Below are 18,587 nucleotides of genomic sequence, written 5' to 3' on the forward strand. Positions count from 1 at the left end.
CTCTTATGGATTTGGAAAGCCATTGTTAAATGTTTACCAATATATCCCTACTTAACACTAACAATGAATTGGTGAAAGAATCAGAATTAGCTCAGCATCCTGACTCCCAATCCATTGCTCTTTCACTATATTTTGCTGAACTTTCAAGGCTTCCTTTTTATTGTTGAATTCTAAAATGTTGCCTTTGATTACATAGATTTAAATATTCAATCACCAAGGAAAATGGTCCCTTCAGATCCCTTTGTCAAAAATTTCCCTTCATGCATGCAAAGGCCTTCATTTTTGCAAGATCGCTTAAGCTTTGCAAGGTACAACACAAGGTTACACAAAATCTCAGATTCAGCTCCCCCTTTGTACTGCATACATTTTTATATCTATAAGCCTACTGTCCATTAATAGAAATTTAAAGATAATGCAGATGTCACAAGGCTTTTCTGTTCTCCTTAGCTCTTCCTAGTTCAGTGACTAATAATATCTGACACAGTCTCTAATCACAGACACCAATATGAGATTACTATGTCATCCCAAAGCCGAATCTTTTAGAGCTAAGCCAGAGCATGAGTTCATTCCACAGAGCCAAAATGCACATGTCCTTCTCCTTAGAGGTGCCCCAATCCAATAGGTCCTGGGCTCTCTTCCTATTGACATATGAGACTTTGGAAAAGACATTCAGTAAGGATGATAATAGAGATAGTAAATTTTAAAATCATCTGAAGGGCCCTGTGTTTCCATGTAAGCACCCAAATTAACAAGACACTGATTCAGGAGAAGCACCTTAGCCTGAACAAAACCACAAATGACAGACTATTAACCAATCAAAACAATTTTCCTTGGCTCACAACCAAAATTAAATTATTCAGAGAATAAAGGACGTTTATACATAAAGAATTAATTCCTAGCATATTATCCAAATGAGGAAGAATGAAAGAAACCATCCTGTATTCCCCAAATCTTGGATCCATAAGTACACCTTTGCTTGGATTTAACCTACATTTAACCTTTCCACATAACAGATTTTCCCATTTAGGCTTTGATATATCATAGGTCAACATAAGAAATTAAATGGGAATTTTGATGCAGAAAGGTGACAGAAAAAGTTTACAAATTCAAAAATCTAAAAAATATATGTATATTATTATATAATATCAAAATGTTTTATCTAGAATACCTTAATTCAGACTTCTTTTTTGGTATAAAGGGAAGGTCAAAACATTTTACATGGATTTTCCAGATCATGGGGGGGTTGCTGCACTTCTAATCCCCATGATGTGGAAGGGGATAACTGTTCTACAGCCTGTTTGGAAAATCCTGAGAGCAAATAGAATCTATCTCGATACACAATTTCAGTGACACTGCTGTGGTACCAGGAAAGAATCCATTACACTTAAAAGAAAAAGACAAATTGGGCTCATTTCTTAAATCAATATTGCATTGAATAAAATCTATGGAATAAAAGAGCCAGAATAGAGTGCTGAAGTCAAAAGATGAAAGTTTATGCTTGACATTTCACCTTGACATAAGAAAGGACCTCATCCTTCTCACCTGAGAGTCCCTACCACAGCTAACTTTAAAGATAGCTTTGGTAAGAAATTATCTAGGTAGCATTCCTCTCTCACTTCTTCCATCAAAGAAAAATCATTTTACCTTACTAACTACCCTCTCAGACTGTGGCCAGGTGGCAGCTGTTATAAAAATCCAAGTATTATCATCCCCAAATTATGTTTTTTAACATTTACTGATGCCTTGGATTTCCTTGTACCTGGGATCAAAATCTTTCACTCCATAATTACATATAAGAAACAAGATGTAAATGCTAGCTAGGTGTGCTAGGTTATTGATCTAGACTCATGCTAAAGTATAATGATTGAGAACAGAATCTTTTCTAAGAGCAGATTTTGCTAGGAAAAGGGATGATAAAACATAGGCGTGTTGGTAATTTGATCTGGATGAGAGAAAGAATAGTATGCAGTGAAAAAACAGTAAGAATTTACCTACTTCCCAATGTAACCTAGAGGTTACCTTGTGGGTCCTACCCAACCCAACCCAATCCAACCCATCCACCTTCAATAACTGTAAGAGCATCTTCTTAAGTTTCAATATACTCATCTGTAAAATGGGAGATTTAACTAGATATTCTCTAAGGTCTTATCAAACTTTAAATTCATGACTTTGACAACTGCAGGAGCATCATTTTAGGTTTCAATGTCCTCATCTGTAAAATGGAAGATTTAAGTACATATTCTCCAAGTTCTTTTCAAGCTTTAAACTCATGACTTGGACATCTGTCGGAGCATCTTATTAGACTTCAATGTCCTCATTGTAAAATGAGGGATTTAACTAAATAGTGTCTAAGATCCTATTAAGCTTTAAATTTTACATAGTATGGTGGAAAGAGAGTGAGATATGAATATCTGAGTTTGAATCTATTCCAAACCCTTTTGTTTATTCCTGGACGAGTCATCTTCTCATCCCTAAAACAAGGGGGAAAGGCTCAACCCCTATTAATATCTAATCTATAATCCTATGATATTGCTCCACAGCAGCTAGGTGGTGCCATAGTGCACAGAGTACTGGACCTAGAATGAGGAAAACTCATCTTCATGAGTTCAAATCTAGCTTCAGACATTTCCTAATTGTATGACTCTGCCCAAGTCATTTAACAGTGGTTGGCTCCATTTCCTCTTCTGTAAAATGAACTGGATAAGAAAATGGCAAACCACTCCAGTACCTTTGTCAAGAAAACTCCAAATGGGGACACGAAAAGTTGGACACAACTGAAAAGATTGAACAGCACTAAAATGATATTGCTCCAGATTAAGTATTTCTCACATTTCTTCCATCAAACAAAGATCCCTTTACCTTACTGACTACCCCCTTATACTGTGATCAGGAAATTCCCTGAGCATCAATGCTTTATCACATCTTGGGCTCCCCTTTGCTCTCTACATGCTTCAAGATACAAACCTATGCCTGCAACACAAAAAGTGGAAAACTTAGGGCTTGTGTTCAGGAACTAAAACATTCTCTGTTAAGCCTTGTACTAATAATTCATTCTCCTTCTCCCATCTTCATCCTTGTTAGGAATAGAGAGGCAAAAAGGTAGGGAAATGACAAAAATGGAGTTCCCCTTCCCCCCATTGTTTACCTGCATTTTAAACATGAAACCCATATTATTTCCTCTTTTTAAAAGTATAGAACATTTTTCTGATTGGATTGTGAGTTTTTCTTATGACTAAGAAAAAAATCACCACGGAAATCAGAGCCAGCTCAACAGGGAGGCAACTCTAATAGGTAACAGAATTGCTTCAAAATAGATACAGCTAATTAGATTCTTTGCTAGATGGAAGCAATACTCCTGAATGTATTCAGAAGCCCAGCTGATAAGACACAATGAGACAAAAAGCGTACATCAGTGAGTGAACTTGAAGTGTTTGTCTTGCAGAAACTCAAACTGCAGCATCATTGTTATGCTTCACACTTTCCCAAAATAGACTGAAGACTGTCAAGTTTAGGGTCTTAATTACAGGAGGTTAATAAAGATGCAGGATGCTAGAGAGCCTGTAGGAATCAGAATCAGTAGCATCTGGCTACATATTCTAAAGGTGATGAACACACCACACACGCAGGTGTTGATGACATTCTCTTGAAGTCTAGAGCACAGATCCCTTCAAATGCCCACGTGGCTGTGGCACCTTTCACGACATCCTGGATCTGGGATGCTGTTTGGGATCTTTTAACCCAAAACCTCTTCCTAAGCTTCCTAATACTTTTGCAAGCAAAACCCTATTTGACACATGAAATCATTATAAAAAGGTGTCTAATGAAAACCGAGTAGTAAGGCAAATCAATGACATTTCTTTAAATAGTCATACTTATGGCTCCCATATTACATAGTTGCCCCTTTACCAAGTACCATCAAAGAGCATGAGTTTACTCCTCAATTAGTTCCTCCCTGGAGCTCGGTCTCAGAGGAACAAAACACAGCTAATCCAGACTCCTGGCATGGGTGTTATGCGTCATCAGTGGTAAGCAACTTCTGTTAAAGCATTTCCCTTTCCATCTTGCCATGGCAGCAAACCTTGAAAACCCTGCTTGCTTGTTACTCTGATGTCCAAGAAATACTTTTTTTTCTTTTTTTCTCCTGCATCTCTCCCTCTCAAGATTTCTCATCCACATACTTTTCCAAATTTCTCCTTGTAGGTTTCTTATGCAGTGAACTCAAGAAAAGGAGAGTGGGAGAGAGAATCTCATGGAATTTCATGTCCATATATATCCTTCTTAAAAACAAATAATTTAAGACAAAAGCTTCAAGAACAATTATTATTTAAATAGATGATCTTTTATAGATTTAACTGCCATAATAATCCACTGGGTAGAAAAAGAATAAATCCATGTTAGTTTTCAAGATTAAAATATCTAACGATAATAACTCATTTATAAACAACTTTAAAATTGATGAAGCACTGTAAATATTTCTTTTGATCTTCATAGCAACACTGGGCGGGGCAGTATTGATAGGCAGTTATCAGATTTAAACCTGGAATAGTCCAACCACTATAGACTGTGAGCTCCTTGGGATTGGACACTGTCTTTACTTTTTTTCCTTTCTATCCCCAGCAATGATTGTATAGTAGATGATTAATAAAAGCTAGTTGTCTGATTTACTGAGCCCCTCATCTTGCACATTGAGAAATAGGCTCATCTAGGGGAGGGGTGGAGGGAAGGAGGGGGAAAATTCAGAACAGAAGGGAGTGCAAGGGATAATATTGTAAAAAATTACCTATGCATATGTACTGTCAAAAATGTTATAATTATAAATTAATTTAAAAAAAAGAGAAATAGGCTCAAAAATATAAAACAACTTACTAAAAAAATCACATAATCAGCAAGTGATAAAGTTTGACAAAATCATAAAAGTGATAAACTGTGAGGGAGTCAGACTCAATAAACTAAAAAATCCGTTCAAGCTCTAAATCTATGACTATGATTCTATGATCATGTCTTCTGACTCAAAGAATTCCTACTATTCTAGATTTCCTCTCTAATGTAACTCTGGCCTCCTGGCTATTTCATGAAGAACAAGACATTTGGCTCTGATCATTTCTGTGGCTATCCCCCAATATCTGAAATCCTCTCACTCCTCTGTTCTGCCTCCTGGCTTCTCTGGCTTCCTTAAGCCCTAACTGAAATCTTATCTTCCAGAAGAAATCTTTCCCAACCCCTATGTACACTAGTGTCTTCCCTCTTTTAATAATTTCCTATTTGTATTATATATAGTTTTTTGTGCTTATCTGTTTATTTGTTGTCTCCCCCATTAGATTGTGGGTTCCTTGAGGGTGGCCACTGTTTTTTGCCTCCTTTTATATCTCAGCACTTACCACAGTGTCTGGAACAGAATAGGCACTTAATAATTTTTTTTTATTGACTTGAGGGATTAATCCCCTAAATGCATAATAAAGATTGTCAGGAAGTTATGGCAGCTAAGTATGTAGATATGCCCTAGGTTCCAATGCAATCAGCTAAAGTTATATATACCATACAATTTCACTCAAAATGGATAGCTTTCTCAATATAAGTAGAAAATTTGTGTGCAGGTGTGCACAAGAGAACAGGTATAAGACAGGCACAGTTAGAACTGTGCTAACAAATACTGTTCCTACTAGAGAAAGTTAGCCTGGGGCTATATCAACCATCATCAGAGACATTTCTGGTGATTTGACTGATTCCTTTCTCAGCTTGCTAAAAGCAAGAATTTTGAAATTTCACAAACAAGATAATTCTAAAGGATATTGTCTTATGGATACTTCTTCCTGCTTCTCTCCTACAGTGTCTGGGTCACTGAGTTATTTTACATCTCATTCTGAGTCACTCTATTTAGGAGAAGCAAAAACAAAAAACAAAAAACAAAAAACCACATATTCTTTGTGCTCCTAGGAAAGCAGAAACCTAAGAAGAGTCTGTGTTTATTTGTGAAAAGTGAAAGGGAAGCTGGATACTGCCTTAAATTATGAGTGATAAATCTGCGTGACAATTGGTCTCAAACCCAGCTCTTTTTTGAGAATGGAATTCTTAAGTTCCCCATATCTTTAATCTCAAGGAACCCTTCCCAGAGAAGATAATAACTTTTCATTGTATCTTTGACTTGGTTAATTTACAATGGCCATCACTACTATTATCTAATAAAAATACCCACTGTGCAAGAGAAGAAGAAGAAGAAGAAGAAGAAGAAGAAGAAGAAGAAGAAGAAGAAGAAGAAGAAGAAGAAGAAGAAGAAGAAGAAGAAGAAGAAGAAGAAGAAGAAGAAGAAGAAGAAAGAGGAAGAAGAGGAGGAGAAGGAGGAGGAGGAGGAAGAGGAAGAGGAGGAGGAGGAGGAGGAAGAAGAAGAAGAAGAAGAAGAAGAAGAAGAAGAAGAAGAAGAAGAAGAAGAAGAAGAAGAAGAAGAAGAAGAAGAAGAAGAAGTAGAAGAAAGAGGAAGAGGAGGAGGAAGAAGAAAAAGAAGAAGAAAGAGGAAGAAGAAGAAGAAAGAGGAAGAGGAGAAGGAAGAAGAGGAGAAGGAGGAGGAGGAAGAGAAGGAGGAGGAAGAGGAGGAGGGGAGGAAGAGGAAGAGGAAAAGGAGGAGAAGATGAAGAAGAAATAAAAGTTGGGGAAGGAAAAGAAAAATCATATTACGATTGGGAAAGCAGAAATCAGCATTGAAAAAACTCTCCACTGAATTGGAACTGAATACAAATAACTAAGTCTAAATAGTTCACTTTTTACAATGTCCTTTTCCCATTTGGTTTGCAGAAAATGTTGAGCTATTTCTTAGAACAACTTGGAATGGTTATAGACAAGCATTTCTTAGACCAATGCCATCTAAGATAAGTGTGTCCTCATCTGAATATGAGTATATTGGATCAGATCAATTGGACTTTTAAGGTCTCTTTCAGCCTGAAAGTTTTTAAAATCCTATGATCTCAATATCAGATCCATTATGCTGTTACAATAGGACTTGCTTAATGAAATCTCACTGCATGTTCACTTTAGTTCAGGGGCAATATTGAGATGTTCCAAAGACCTACCTTTAAATTCATTTTCATTTTTCCACTATCCTTTCACTTTTTTGAAAGGGACCAATAAATACTTCTTAAAATATAATTTAACAAAATGGAACTAAAATATAATTCCCTATAATTCACCACTTAGTTCTTTATCTAGAACCATCTTCTTTTAAATCTCTCTTCTTATTAGACAACTCACAAAACAAGGCACTATTTATTTAAGATTTGTCATCAATTTATTTAGTTTTTCCTAAAAGGGGAATAATAATAACTATAATTTAAATCACCTGGCAAAAATTCTTCTGGACCATCTATGAATACTAGTAGTAAAATAATAAAGTCAGCATACTTTCCAACTAGTCAAGCAATAGTAATAGTTTTCTCAGCACAAGACTATTTGTTATATAGATATAGAGAAATAAAAAAAATGATTTTCTGAATTATTTCTACCTTCATTGAGGATTAGAGACAATCTCTAGTGATGAGTCAATAAATTGGCTTGGAAGGAGGAATACTTATAGACATTTTCCTGTCTGAGGACATTGCCAATTTGTCCTGAGAAACTTTCCTTGATATTAAGAATACCTTTTAATCCCTCTTACAAAAAAATGTTGAGATGCTCCCCCCTAGTTTAAACAAATAAAAACCTACCTCTTGAGGTTGCACACACAGTTTGTGAAACATTTCAGATGTATATTGACTCAGAAGTTACCTTCTATCAAGATGATACACTATGGAAGGAAGTCCCATTCTTGAGATTCTTTTCCTCATTTGTATCAAATGTGTGGAGGGATGAGGAGGAAGATATACATGGCCATAAAAATTGAACCAGATGTAATCCAAGTTGCTTTAAATTGTTTTATGTTGTTCAGTAACATTAAGGATTAGAAAGCAGCAAATATAAGCATTAGAAAGAAGAAATTAGAAAGAATAAGTTTATATACAACATATACATATAATATATATATATGTATATATATACACACACAAACACACACATACACACACACACACACACCCCATAAGTTGTATATAACTTATCCAACCAATAAGTTGATTGATCAGTGCTAAGTAGAAGTCATACAGTCGAACCCCTCATTTTATGGATAAAGAAATTAGCCTTGGAGATTTTTAAGTGACTGACAAAGGTCATGCAAGTAATGAATAGTGGAGATGAGATTTGAATCCATCAAGTTCTCCAATTCACATTTCCTTACTGTTTGAAATTTAGCATTGATTCTCTAATGGCATGCTGGGAGACCTCAATCACACCATAACAGTGTTTTACTTTCTCCAGTTTAATATGTAGATGTCAATCCTTTCTCAGATGTGTATTAGTATTATGACCCTGGGGCAATCACTTAACTTCACCAGGCCTCAATGTCTTTATCTATAGGATAATAGGACTGTAATTTATTTCTTCTAGCTTAAAGACTAAGATCCCATGATCTTCTTTATGAACTATAGGATACTGATTTTCTCACACAATGTCAGAGGGTATAATTATTAAGTGAACAGATAAATTAGAAACCTTGGAGAAAGGTGTTATAGATAGCAGTGAATGCAGATTCCTTAAAAATGTCATTTTACCTATCCCCCTTTTTCTGGTTCTACATGCATGAGACAGCATAAAGAATTGTGAAGAGAAAAATCTTTATTCCTTTTGTCCAGTGCCCAGAAAATCACTAATGAAACCACCCAAAGTAAAGGCTCACAGCTAACATGCCTCTCAGAGGCACTTGAGAAGCTATCAGAGTAATTCATGAGGTCAAGTGGAGAATAAAGTCAGGACCATGGACAGAAGTCCCTTGGCTAGATTTGTCTTTGAGCATTTGTAAACCTTGCCCTAACCTACAAATAGATCTTGCGGGGACTTACAGATATAAAAAGTATCCTTGCAAATCCCACTAAAGATGAACAAAAGATCCAATCAGGTCAAAGCTAGGATCAAGAGAAGTCCTTGTGAAAAAGAAGACAGGAATATCCCAAGAACTAAGGACACTGAAGATTCAGGTCATGCAAGATTACTTTGTTCACTGCTTTCAGCACTGATGCAGTTTTCAAAAAGACTGCCCAAGAGTCTGTTGGAAGACTTCTGAAACAATCCTGCCACTGATTCTTTAAGAGAGTCTTGCTTCTTCTCAAGTCAACCAATCATATAAGCACCTACAGAGAAGCATGCAGTTCAAATAGAAGGAAGAGAATTATCCAGAATTATTTGAATTACCTCATTGTTTGAAATAATAATAGCCATTATTTGAAATAATATAACAGCATTATTTGAAATAATAATAGCCATTTATTTGCATAGTGTTTTAAGATTTACAAGGCTGTTTTCCTGCAACCACTCAGTGGAATAGGTGATGGTTATGTTAGTTTTGAAACAGATAAGGAATTTGAGACCCAGAAAATTTGAATGGCATTCTAATGGTCACAGAGCAATTAAATGTTAGAACAAGGCTTCAAACCCTGGTCTGATGACTTCCAATACTGTCCTTTTCACTAGAAAAATCTCTTGTGTGGCTCTTTTAACTTGAAAATATAAAGGGAAGGGAGGGATGAACAAAGGAACAATGAACAAAGAAACAAAGGAAGGAAGAAAGGAAGAAAAAGGAGGAAGGAATGAAAGAAGAAAGGAAGGAAGGAAGGAAGGAATTAAAGAATGAAGAAAAGGGAGGAAAATGAAGAAAGGATAGAGAGAGGGAAGGAAAGAAGGAAGAAAGGGAAAAGAAAGGAAGAAAAAGGAGGAAGGAAGAAAGAGTCAGGAAATATATTAATCATTTTACAAACCTTATTCCATTTTATATTCAAAATAACCCTGGGAGTTAGATGCCATTATTGCCCCCTTTTTATAGTTGAAGAAACTGAGACAAATAGAAGTTGAGTGACTTACCTAGAGACAAAGAGTTAGTAATAGTTGATACTGGATTTGAACTCAGGTCTTCCTGACCGTAAGTGTAGTACTCTGTGCATTTCACCACCTAGATGCTTTTTAGGTACCTTAAATAGAGGTACATTAGTTTGGCTTTATTATCTATTCTATATAAAATTGGAAATAATTTTGCATTCCTAATATAAAATCTTTATGCTGGTAGGGAGAGACAATACTCCAGGATGAAAGTCACAAGCACATTTATATAGGCCTACATAAGCTGGCAATGTTTTTGCAGGTAGAGATTCTAAAGGTCATAATTTCCCAGTCCTCCTACTTGTATTCTACTCAGAATTACTGGCCAGAAATATAAAGCGGAGAAAAGGATGACACATAGACTAGAGGAAAGATGAGAAGGGACAGTGAAGGTCACCAGAAATCTTTGCTTAGCTACAGTTTAGAGAACACTGTTACCCATCGGCTATTTCTTTATGGCAGATTAAAAAGGACTTCCAATAAAAAGACCAATTGACATCTCTCTCTTCTCTCTCTCTCTCTCTCTCTCTCTCTCTCTCTCTCTCTCTCTCTCTCTCTCTCTCTCTCTCTCTCTCTCTCACACACACACACACACACACACACACACACACACACACACTATGGTAAGTTAAAAGGAGAGACCAGAGGAAAAAATCCAGTGCCTTTGATGGTTTCCGTTCCTCTCTGAAGCTGCTTTGCTTAATGTTTGGTGGGGCCAGAGACCATTTGGGATCTCTGACCCTCGGGTGAAATGTGCAGCTATTAATGCATGTATGTTTCATTTCCTAAATCTAAGAGGGTTTGTCCTTCTTTCATCTCAAGCTGACTTTGTTTTCATTCATCTCTTCTCTTAATCTAAACTTCACTTAACCATTATCTAAGGACACCAGCTGAGTGCATTTGAAGCCATGCCAAAAAAAACATGAGCCTGAGTGCCTGGGGCAACTCACCACTCCTGCATAATGTACAAGTTCAAAGGGAGCCAAATATTTCCTCCTGTTAGGTCTGGGTTTCTGAGAAGTTGAGAGACTTCCCAATATGGCTGTTACAGAGTTTGGCCTTGAACGTCATCATTTTAGCTTTTGGGAATATGCTCTACTCTTCAAGGATAACTGGGGTGCCCACTGATTTTTGTAGACACATAAAGAAGGGATACAGTTGGAAATTAATCTGGAACAGCATCAACAAATTAATCAACAAGCATTTATTTATAAAGTCAGGCACTGTGCTAAGCATTGGGTATATAAAAAGAAGTAAAACAGTTTCTGTCCTCAAATAGCTCACATTCTCATTTAGAGGCTATGGAAACAGATATATTGATGAAAAAAAACAACAAAAACTTCTCTGTAGGATCAGAACTGGGCCCAGATTTTGTTGTCTGCTATGAAAGTATAAGTATAATTTTACCTCTTAAAAAGTAGCTTATTTCAATTTCCATTCCTTACTGCCTGGACCTAACTTCACTATTTTTATTCATTGTTATATGTCCAGAAATGTGTATCACTATCCAATGCAAGCTTTAAGCCTTCACTGCAATATGCAACAGTACAAAATAAATATTTATGTGCCATGGAGAACAGAATTGTCTGGCACTAAAATAAATGCACTTATAAAAAGTAATATTAAAGATACTCTGGAATCTGCCCACCTCCTGCCAGAGAAGTAATAAACTCAATATGCAGAATGAGACATACATTTTTGGCCAATATGGGATTTTGTTTTGCTTGACTCTGTCTATTTTTTCCAAGGGTTTTGTTTTTGTTTTTTTAATAGTGTTCATGAAGAGGTTAGAAGCAGATAAAATAAATGCTCATAAACTGAAAAGTAAAGTTTAAGTCAAATAATACAAAAAGAAAAAAAGTAATATTAAAGCATTGTTTACTATTTCTCCTCCCCCCACACCCCACAATATATCAAAGTAGGTGAGATCCAACTTGTCTATCCTTCGTGCCAATTCCACTAGGAATCTATAGAGTTTGCCAACCCAGGGCTATCTGCTGCTGCCCACATCAAGACAGACTGCCTTCTAGTAGATACCACAGTACCCTGCATATAGTAGATACTTGATGAATGTTTAATGAACTGAATTCCCCCCAAATGGTGCACTGGGAATCCTTAAACACAACAGCATATGTTTCAATGTTCTTCACTTACTTTATTACATTCAAGGATCACAGTATCATTGATTAAGAACTAGAAAGGAATAAAGATGACTTATTTAGCTCATCCTCCTAATTTTACAATGAGGAAACTATGGTCAAGAATGCTTAAGAGATTTAGCATGGTCATACAAGGTAAAAAAAAATCAGGACTAGGATTCAAATTCAAGTGCAAAGCACCCAAGTTCAAAATGTTTTCCATTCACTCAGTTACTCATCACCACTAATTTGGTTTCCAGCCAACATGTTTTTCATCCTTCTGCCATTTCCATGTGGTGATGCATGTTGTTTCTACTACCCATGATGCCTTTCCCTTTATTCTCTGCTAAATTGTCAATTCCCATCTCCTTATTAAAAATCCTATTGTGTCTGAAGCCTTCCTTAATTAATGCCTAGGTTTAATCATCTGCTATAGGTCCTCTCGGCACTTGTATATGTTACCATTATCTGGATTAGTTATGTATTTATTTATAAGTATTTTCTATTTTTTTCCTCCTATGTGTTTGCCCTGGGTGCTGATTTCAGCTGCAAATTCTAAAGCTGAGACTGTACTTTTCCCTTTTCTCTCTCTATTTCCATAGCCCTAGAATTGTGCTCTATAATGAGTATTCAGTGGCCACAGAGTTGTTAATTGATTAGGCAAATCAATTTCTTCTGTACTAAAGAGCATCCAAATCCCATCCCCTTAACATAGTCATCAGACTGCACTGCAGACTAGCACAATGTACAAATGAAGAACATTACAAAGCAGTTGATTTCTATGGAACTGCCATGAATCTTTCATCCTTGGTAAAGTAGCAGGGTGGGGACAGAGAAGAAAAACTACACATTTTTTACTTACTAGATTGTAAACTTCTGAAACACAAAATCTGGGTGTAGCTTCTGATATATTTGTTCAAAAATCTGTATCTTTTCCTATCCTTGGCATAGTGCTTTTACACATAGTGGGTAGTTAAATATAAATTTAATTAATGCTACATTAAGTATCATATACATATATATGTAGATATATAAATATGTTTATCGCTACATATTTACATATGCATATATACACACATGTGTATATATTATATATTAGTATAATTTATATCTAAGGTCTTTATAAACTAGAGTTTTTCTGAATAAGGCAACAAGTAGAGGATATTTCTAAAGCATTTGATATCCACAAAAGTAATTATATACTTCAAAAACAAATAATCTGTGTTCAGTTCATGGCTATAGTTTTTTACATTGCCTATTTTAACTTTTTTGAGCAGTTACATGGTACAGTGAATGGATAAGAGTGATGGGCCCAAATAAGGAAGACTTTGTGAATTCAAATTTGGCCTTACTGGTTGCATGATCATGAGCAAGTCATGTACCTCAGTTTGCCTCACTTACCTCATCAATAAAATAAACTAGAGAAGGAAATGTAAACCCCTCTTGTATTTCTGCCATAAAAACACTAAATAGGGTCATAGAATCAGATACAACTGAAAACAATTGCATTTATTTTTATCTTTCATGAAATATTTTGATATTAATAAAATTATACAACTACAGTAACTTTTATTTCATCTTATAATTAGGATAACCAAAAGTTAACAACATAACATAATATAATATATAATGTGATATGATTTGATATACCAACATAATGTGATGATATGATGTGATGTGATGTGACATGATATGATAATATCTGTATGATAATATAGATAGGATGATATATTACAATGTGATACTATATGGCACAATACAGTATAGCAGTATAGCATAGTATATAGTATAGCATAGTTTAGTGCAATATCAAATAAAACAGGTCTATAATGGAATATTTTTAGATTTGGGGAATTTTTCTCTTAGGTTCATGCTTCAGCATGAGCCAAATCCATGTAGTAGCTTTAATCAATTTCATTTTTACTGATGACTTCCCTCAGATACACTGGGCAAACATAATAGACTCTTCCCAACTCTAGAGCTTCTATGAGAAAAATTGTATATTCCTCATGCATGTGACCTGATTGCCCTTGAAACCAGTGAGTATTTCTTTTGTCCTCTCATTTTTTCTTCTCATTAGAAAATACTATAGGAGATGCTGTCTGTAGAGCCAGAGTGTCATTTATGAAAAGCAGAAATAAGAAAAAAAATTGAATTCAGAATAAAACCCATGGACACGTACAGGGCTTCCTGTCACTGACGATAGAAAAGTTGGGTTCCAAGTCCCTCAAGTACCAAAGACTTTATAATACCCCAAATACAACATGTTTAAGCCATGGACAGAGTCAGTGTGGCATGGAGCAAGAACACTGACCCCTAAATTAGATGTGAATTCAACTCTTGAATTGAACACTTTTGAGATGTACAATATTGGGCAAGTCTTAACCTCTCAGAGGTTTTATTTCCTCATCTGTAAAATGGGAGAATAATACTTGTACCACCTATCTTTTTAGGTTGTGAGGATCAAATTAGTTGAAGTAGATAAAGTGCTTTCTAACTATAAAACACTATATATTTTTATTATTATATTATTATTGCAAAATAATATATGTGTTATTATTTATTCTTGTCATTTCTTGTCATTGTTTTTGTTCTATATCACAGATGATCCTTAACCGAAAGATGAATCTGACCTGAATAGCAGTTGCAGATCTCATTCATATAATGGAACAGGCAACATTAAATAAACTTCACTAATAACCATCAAACACTTACTGACCCATGAACTTTTACCTTTTTTTTTTTAATAAATTGTCCTCCAAATAGGAGATTCACTACTTTGATTCAGACCTGTGATTTCACTGGTTTAGCAAATTCCCAGAATAGAAACTCTTTCAAATTGGAAATTTGCTTATAACTTCAAATTTTAGAAACTTGACTGGGAACTGAGAAAATAAGTGATGGTCTTTATATAATTTTATATGTGTGTTCATGTGTATATACACACACATATATAAGTAATTACACATATATATTTATATATTACATAATTAGGATGTGTCAGAAATAGAACTTGAACTTATCTCATCCTCATTCCAAGACCTCTGCCTATTCCTCTATGTTACCGCAAATATCATTGTTCATAATCTCATAATTGTCTCACACAGTCACTAGTAATATGATAAACTAGAGAAAGCAGAGGGGATGGAACTTCAAGGCAAGGGACTTGACTCACTTCAACCTCCTTAAACCTCAGTTTCCTCTAATTGTGGAACTGAACAAGACTCCTATCAATAGCTATCATTTATATCCTTACAACAGTAGTAGAAGGAAGGTATTGTAATTATCTCATATCATTATAGATGAGGAGCTGAGATAGACAGAAGTTACATCACTTGCTTGGGGTCACCAAACTAATAAGTATCTGAGGTCAGATTTATACTCAGGTTTTCCTGACTCCAAGGACAGGGCTCTAACCATTACACCACATAGCTGTCTTACATTATGTTTAAAGTTTCTTCTGGCTCCAGATATATTATGCTGTGAAATCAATAGAATGAATATTTGCCTCAGGAGACAATTTTCCAGAAAACCTTAATGTCATTTGAAGACTTCTGAACATAAATCATCTGATACAAATTGATGGGCAGAAGACAGAAAAAAACATTGAGAGTTCATCTATCTCTACTCTATAGAGTGATTGAGGAGTAGATGGAGTACATGCCTGGAAGATGCTTTGATAAGAACACTATTAATGTATGATGATAATGTCAATAATATTGATCTGCTCCTTTCACATTTAAATTATCCCAAGCCAAGAAACTAGCATAGAGGCAGCCAAAGAGAATACAGTGGAGGTCAAAAGGAGAAAGGATGACTATAAGGAATACTTTTCATAATAAATTTTATGATCCTACTTCTATTATTGCCAGAAAATTACACTCTACATAGCACATAAGTATTTAGTCATGTCAAATAAATGTGTGATAGTGACCCAAGAGAGACTGCTGACATGCAGATAACTTTCAGAGGCAAGTAGATCTTGGTCCATAGTCTTGCTCTGACATATACTGGGTATGTGACCTTGAAAAAGTGATGTAAACTCTTAGTGCCCCAGATAATTCCAAGAGCAGGTACTGAAGAGGATTCATGGAAGATGTTTCTCTATGCAGATAAGATGCTTAAAAACAAACAATAATCCCACCTTCAATAAAAGCAGTGTCACTAATAAACTTTTAAGAGATCAAATTCTGTTCATATTTACTTGACCAGAGGAAAAACAAGGAGAGTGCAACTTTTTTTATAACTCATCTAAGGCAAATATAAAAATGCCTTGCCCTGGCTCTATTTCAGGCAGATAAGGAGCTATCCTATTTCAGGAGATCTTCAGTGAAAGAGAGACCAAATTTCCCTCAGTAGTCCATTTCAAGGTTAAACAATTCTTGCTATAAGGATATTTCTATATAAACTCTGGGCTGGAGACTGAATGATTCAGGGAGAAGAGGTGAGGTTTTCATCACTTTTTCTGATAGAAGAGAGAGGAACTTCATAAGAGAAAGAAGGATATGGACAGTGAGCTACTAACTCAAAAGATGTTATCAGAGAATGAGATCTAGCTTTCTGAACTGGAAGTAAAGATAGAGGAATGATGGGATCTTGACCAGGGACAGAGCACAAATAATGAAGGCTGGGAAGAATTTAATTCCCTGGAGACTTGATGATCTAATCAAGATAGTTTTAACTAAGAATAGAAATGGAATAAAAAAACTAAGCAGACATAAGCACTAAACTTAATACTGTAGAGTACTGGATATCAGATATGGCAAAGAAAGCATAGCAGTGATTATACCTAGCAATTAGCAAGAAACAATTAACAAGGAGAAGAAATGATACTTGTGCTCTCAGATATCTATCTACAAGGTATGCCAGGTATAGCTAACAAAATAGGCCAGAGATCTTAGGACAGGAGGCAGGAGGTAAATGTGACCTCCTAGATATCATTTTTATTTGGCAGGATATGACTCATTTCTAGAATATAGAATTAGAATTCATCTTGTTCAAAAGGAATAAATTATATATAAGAGGTTGTGGAATAGACTGTATATCACCAAGATATAAAGTCAGGTGGAAATCCATGAACCTGATGAGGAAGGATGATGGGGAACAGTTGTGTAAAGATTAGAGAAAGAGGGGGGAAACCTTCTATCATGCTGAGAGTATACTACTGATTGTCTGGCTAGATAGAAGAAATAGATGATGAGTTCTGGATACAGATCACAAAGCTGTCACAGAGGAAGGATATAGTTATGATGGGGAATTTCAACTACCTAGGTATCTGCTGGAGGTTGTTCTTTGTTAAAAACTGAACGTTTGATAAATTTTAGAATTGCTGTGCTGATAATTTCATCTTTCAGAAAGCTGAAGAAATGACAAGGGGAACATCTTTTTCAACATGATTCTGACCAATAAAAAAGGACTGATTTTTAAAAATAAAAAAAGGTTTTGGATCTTGGGAACTAGTTGAACACATAGTGGTGTAGAAATGTAATGGAATATAATTACATCATAAGAAATCATGAATATGTTTCTCCCCAAAAGATAAATTATAAAACAATACAGACAACTATCAAGAGAACAAAGGCAACTTATCAAGAAACAAATGAAAAAAAAAATACTTCAAGTCACTGATATTAAAGGAAATTCAAATTTAAAAAAAAAATCTTACACTTATTAGGTTGGCAAAAAAGAAAATAGCAATTATTAGATTACTATAGGAGTATTTAATCATTATTTAAAACAACTTTGAACTATACCTCAAAAGTCACTATATAAATATTCTTTAACTCAGGAATACCAACTGCCAGATCAAAAATATAGAAAAATGTGTAAAAACATATTTATAATATATTTTGTAATAGCAAAAAACCCAGAAACAATATAATTGCCAGTTAATTGGAAAATGGTTAAGCAAATTATAATATATGGATGTAATAGAATGTTAAGGTAGTATAAGAAATAAGTTAAAATGAGCATAAAAGAATAATTTTTATTTTGTTTTTTCTTTTTTTAAAAAACCCTTTTAATAATAGCTTTTATCTTCAAAATTCATGCAAATATAGTTTTCAACATTCACCCTTGTAAAACCTTGTGTTCCAAATTTTTCTCCCTCTCTTCTCCCCACTCCCCTCCCCTAGACAACAAGTAATTCAATATATGTTAAACATGGGAAATTTTCTAAACATATTTCCACCTTTATCACACTGCACCAAAAAAATCATATCAAAAAGGAAAAAAGTAAGAAAGAAAAAAAAGCAAACAAACAAAAAAGGTGAAAATGTTATGTTGTGATCCACATTCAGCCCCCATAATCCTTTCTCTGGATGCAGATAGCTCTCTCCATTACAAGACTATTGGAACTGATCTGAATCACCTCATTGTGAAAAGAGCCAAGTCCATAAGAGTTGATCATCACATAATTTTGTTGTTGCTGTGTACAGTATTCTAACAAGAATAATTTTCATAATTCCAATGGTGTAAAGAAAAATATCTTTGAAAGGAAAA

Source organism: Sminthopsis crassicaudata, chromosome 3, assembly GCF_048593235.1.
Source record: "Sminthopsis crassicaudata isolate SCR6 chromosome 3, ASM4859323v1, whole genome shotgun sequence".
Classification (NCBI taxonomy): Eukaryota; Metazoa; Chordata; class Mammalia; order Dasyuromorphia; family Dasyuridae; genus Sminthopsis; species Sminthopsis crassicaudata.